Raw genomic sequence first — 6,000 nt, 5'->3', positions numbered from 1 at the left:
AATGATTGGTTCACATAATATAGTCGTACAAATCCGGCTGTTCAACAACCTCCACCCCCACCTAATCCTCCTTAGATACCTGTAATACCTTAAGTTATTGATCTGATGCGATTAAATAAGCCCCCGGTTGATAAAATAAAAAAAATACGGGGCTGAAGAATTAGAGCCACTGTTGATGACGATGCTGAGCGAGCTAAATTTTGGCATGATAATACTATCTATGTGTTTGATAAGCTATCCTGTACCCCTGACGAGTGTATTAAATGTGTTGTATCTTTGCTTCGAGATTCTGCATATCACTGGTGGAATACACTAGTGTCGGTGGTTCTGAAAGAGCGACTTACCTTGGAGTTCTTTCAGACTGAATTCTGGAAGAAATATATCAGCCAGAGATTTATAGATCAAAAATGAAAAGAATTCCTTGAGTAAAAATAGGGTCGCATGACAGTGATATTATATGAATGAGAAATTGTGAGACTCAGCAGATATGCCCGGGAATGTGTATCGACCGAAGCAATAATGTGTAAAAGATTTGAAGATGGGTTGAATGAAGACATTAAACTGCTAGTCGGTATTCTGGAAATAAAAGAGTTCGTAGTACTAGTTGAGCGAGGATGCAAAGCTGAAGAGCTCAGGAAAGAGAAGAGAAAAGCTGATTTCGAAGCTAGAGATTCACGAAAGAGATCATCTAGTAGGTCATTTCAGTTGGCATCAAAGAAATTTCGGGATGATTTTAGTCGTTCAAAGGCTACTGTGGGTTATTCTAGACGGGATCGAGATAGACCACCTATGAGTTCGAAAGCCACCTCGATTGCTAGTGTTGGTAACATTCGGCCGAACAAACCTGAGTGCAGACATTATGGTAAACGACATCCTAGTGACTGTAGATTGAATGATCAGACTTGTTTTAAATATGGATCAATGGATCACTTTATTCATGAATGCCCTGAGTTAGTTGAACAAAACATAGTGCAAAATACGAGATCAGTAACATATCAGCTCGAGGTAGACCACTCAAAAATATGGGTAATGTGAGTAGCAGTCAGAGAGGAACTAAAGACACAACTGTTAGCTCTGAGGCTCGTGCACCTGCCAGAGCTTATGTTATTCGTGCCCGCGAAGAGGCTTCATCCCCAGATGTTATTACTGGTACTTTCACTCTCTATGATATTAATGTTGTTGCATTGATTGATCCTAGATTGACTCATTCTTATGTATGTGAGACTTTAGTATCCAGTAAGACTTAGCCTGTAGAATCTACTGAGTTGGTAATTAGAGTATCGAACCCCTTAGGCCGGTGTGTCTTGGTTGATAAAGTGTGCAAGAATTGTCCGTTGATGATTCGAGATTCATGTTTTCCGACTGATTTGATGTTGTTGCCATTCGATGAATTTGATATAATTGTAGGTATGGATTGATTAACATTACATGATGCTGTTGTGAACTGTAAATGGAAAAACATTGATTTGTGATGTCAGAATGATGAGATTATTCAGATTGAGTCTAATGATATGAATGGTTTACCAGCAGTGATATCGTCGATGTTAGCTCAGAAATATCTGAAAAAGGGTTGTAAAGCTTACTTTGCCTATGTGCTCGATTCTAAAGTAACCAAAAAGAAAATTAAATCAGTACTAGTTGTGTGCGAGTATTCGGATGTGTTTCCTAAAGAGTTATCAGGTTTGCCACCGATCCAAGAGGTTGAGTTTGGTATTGAGTTAGTGCTGGGGACAACTCCGATTTCGATAGCTCCGTACAGAATGGCACAGACCGAATTAAAAGAATTGAAAGCTCAGTTGCAAGAGTTGAGAGATAGAGGCTTCGCACGACTGGTTTTTTCTCCCTAGGGTGCATCGGTTTTGTTTGTGAAAAAGAAAGATGGAACTATGAGAATGTGCATTGACTACTGACAAATCAATAAGGTGACTATAAAGAATAAGTATCCTTTACCACAGATTGATGATTTGTTCGATAAGTTGAAAGGGGCTATCGTGTTTTCAAAGATAGATTTGAGATCAGGTAATTATCAGCTGCGAGTTAAAGACTCTAATGTGCTGAAAACTGCTTTCTGAACGAGGTACGGACACTATGAGTTTCTGGTTATGCCTTTCGGACTTACTAATGCACCTGTTTCTTTTATGGATCTAATAAATCAGATGTTCAGACCATATTTGGATCAATTTGTGTTTGTGTTCATAGATGATGTCCTGATTTATTCCCGTGATGTATTTGAGCATGCCAAACATCTAAGATTAGTACTACAGACTTTGCGAGATAAGCAGTTATATGCGAAGTCCAGTAAATGTGACTTCTGGTTACGAGAAGTCAGTTTTCTAGGACATGTTGTATCAGCATCGGGTATTCGGGTTGATCCGAGCAAAATTTCCGCAATTCTGGATTGGAAGCCTCCGAGAAATGTATCTGAGGTCTGAAGTTTTCTAGGACTTGCTGGTTATTATAGACGATTCGTAAAAGGTTTCTCAATGATCGCAACCCCGATGACGAGACTACTTCAGAAAGATGTTAAGTTCAAGTGGTCTTAAAAGTGATACGAACTCATTTCGGAATGATTCGAGTCATTTAGATTGCTCGATCGAGAATTGAGTAAGGATAAGTTCGTCTCAGGGTTAAACGAAACAAGACAGGATATATGGCTAAAACAATGGTAGTAGGTAAAATGGTTAAGCAAATAATGGATAATTTGGCTAAGACCTAAAATGAACCAACAATATTGGATTGTTGACCCGAGTCTCAAAGTAGCTCTTAGGTGAATGCCGATTTAGGAAATCAGCAAAGAACCTTGACCCACACTCAAATGTGATAGGAACCAAAGGTATAATGAACACAACACCAGAGGTGATAGGTTCGGTTTAACAAAGGAAAGAATGACGCCACAAGACAACTTGATAAGTCAGTTCAGTCCCAAAACGAACAAGGAGAATTGGAAATCTCACAAGTTTCAATTGATTCATAAAATTGGCAAAAGTCCCTTACAATGAGCTGATTACAAGTATTTATAGTGCTAGATAAGGCCTACCCGAAAAGTCACAATAGTTCAGCTTAAATGAGCTAATAATGAGCTGAAATAAAACTTAATCACTAAGCACAAACTCTTGAAATTCTAGGCCTAAGTAACAGCAACTATCAATAAGATTTAATGTTCTAATTCAGCTAATTTAATAAGCTTGAATGCTTAGGTTTCATTCTTGAGCAGCCAAAGAGTTTAGGATAAGCTTTAAATTCTCCCTTGGACAGCCGAATAGACACCAACAACATTCATGATATTTTTGGGCACACAAATAGACCATGGAGTGTTCTTAAAAAGGCAATCGGTTATGGAATTTGTAATCACTCCTTTGTCCATTGCTATTCTTGAACAGCTCCTTGGAGGAGATGGAGAGGCTGCCGAATTTTAATGATGCATATTGCTCTCCTTTTATTGTTGTAACAACCCCTTGTATGTAACCAATTCCAGCTGAAGAGTCTCAGTTATCACTTTGTAACAGCCTTGTACATAACTGATTCCAACTAAATAGTCACCTACAAGCATTTATTAACAAACACAATAAAAACATACTAAACTTAGTAAGCTTAATTAATAAACTATAAACACTTAACTTAATTTAATAAACTGTAAATAAACATATTTAACAATAAGTTATTCCAACAATTAAATAAACTAAGATAAGCATTTATTCCAGCAATTAATTAACTAAAATGAGTTTAATAAAATAAAATAAAGTCCAACAACTCAATTATTAACTAAGATGAGTGTAATTAAATGAAAATTCAGCTTGCAATAAATTTCCATGCACGGTTAGTAAGCTGAATGAGCTTGTAATTAAGCTTCATTTTGAACTGAGGCCCCTCGAGCTTAGGCCACTCTCGATGACGTCGAGTTGTATAATAACATGATGTGACCAGGTTCGCATCATTCCCTCCCTTTTGAAGACGATTTGTCCTCAAATCGGGCTACTTGCTCGGGAAAATTTTTTCAAGATCACAAGCCCTTTTGTTCAAGATCCGGAAAAAATCGCTTCCAAAACACTAGGAACCACAAATGGTTCGAGAAGAAAATGGGTTATTTTCACACCCTCCCTCTTTAGGAGGGAACCGGTCCAAAGCGTCACCTACACAAGAAGGAAATAGATTAGTGACACTTTGAATTAAAATCTCTAAAGAACCTTTTGAAATCTTATTGAAGAATTGAGCATATAAACTAATGTCGGGATCAAAAATGAAAATTGGCCTTACCTTTTCATTATAAATAAAAAATTTCAATGACGTCAACAATTGGAATCACAAAGCATTCGAAAGTTAACCATATTTCGATTCTCAAATCCCTCAAACAAAGATAAATAACAATGAGCTCCGGGGTCAAAAACAAGGTGTTCTCTTACCGCTTCAATCTGACTCGAAAATCTTTTACCAGGTATCGTAGGAAGAACATGAAGCAATTTGAAATCATTACCAAACAAAGCAAGCTCGAATCTTTTAAACCACAATTTAAAATAATTTCCATAATCAAAAACTTGATCTTGGCTTTGCAAGCCAACAACATTTATAGACTTCGTTTTCGAATAAAATGATAAATCATTAAACAAGCAAAAATTGTTCACATAGAATTTACGATGCTCAATTTTTCCCAATAACGAACAAGAATATCAAACTCTAGGTTTGTACACATGAGTTTGATTACTTGATCCAAAAGGCAGAACGAGTATCTTTATCTCCCATAATTTACACAAGTTAAACAACGAGGGTTTTGGCATACTAATACTCAAACAAGAAAACCCTTTAAATTTCATTCGAACAGATTCACGCAAACATGGGAATTTCACACTACAGATCAGAAAATTCAAATTATCATCACACACGAGCAAACTAGGTGTTTCACTTGTCAACTTTTTATCATAAAAGACCAAATTTTGTTCGGGCTGGTTTAATCTTACTTTATGAACCATCTTGCCAATGTCATGTTCATTAGTAGAAAAACACTTCGTATTACTATGTAAAACAACATCATCATCAATCAAATTATGACTATCAACCAAATTAAGATGAATAGCTCTTTCACAACCTAAGTCTCTTCCTTCCTTATCAATACCATTCAAACGAAATTGTTGAGATTCAAATAACATCATACCCTTACCTTGCTTACCTTTAAGCAATCGAGAAATAATTTGACCTTCAACCTTACCTTTCTCTATCAATTGAAATCATCTCTCATCGGAAAGGTATTGAAGCTAAAATTTGTCAATGGGGCCTTCAGAAACCTGAGAAGAAGAAGTAATACGTGGACAGCTTGCATATGGAATAGAAAAAACACTCCTCGCTTTATTTTGTGCACTTGCATTTTTCTCACTCATTTATTTTTCAACAACACTCGTTTCTTGCATACTTTCTTTTTTTACCTCAATCTCTTTTTTAGTTTCCTTTTCTTGCTCACACTCTTTTTTCCTTTCAATCTCTTTTTTCTCTTATTTCTTTTTTTATTTTCTCAATTTCATTTTGGATTCGTTCATTTTCTCGCATTAACTGTTCTTGCCTTTCTTTTCGTTTAATTTCTTTTTGTCTCGTACTTTGGTTGCAAGAAGAAGACAACATAATAGATTCAGAACGACAAGCTTTCTGTTGGACATGAGTGGAAGAATCTTTATAAGAGTCACAATCAACTCTTCGTGAGTAACCTTCCGTGGGAGAATACTTGGATGTATATGAAACATGTTCACCTCTTTGTAAGTGTTTCTCTGTGTATGAATGCCTTGATGAACTTGAAGAGGGCTTTCTACTTTCTCATTGGTCACCTTGAAAGACTTCAGACTCAAAGCTTTCTTTCTTTCTACACGACTGCCTTGATGAGTAGGAATCACGGTATGGATCTCTTCTCGAATAGTCATTAGATGTTTGTCTCCGTGATGATCTTGACTCCGTATTTTGACTTGGAGAACTTCGCTCCCATTGGGCTCTTTCCTCTAATTGGTCCAATCGTTCATGCAA

The sequence above is a fragment of the Gossypium raimondii genome, chromosome 6 (assembly GCF_025698545.1).
Source record: "Gossypium raimondii isolate GPD5lz chromosome 6, ASM2569854v1, whole genome shotgun sequence".
In the NCBI taxonomy this organism is placed as follows: Eukaryota; Viridiplantae; Streptophyta; class Magnoliopsida; order Malvales; family Malvaceae; genus Gossypium; species Gossypium raimondii.
The sequence above is the reverse complement of the archived record's forward strand: the minus strand, read 5'-3'. Positions refer to the sequence as shown.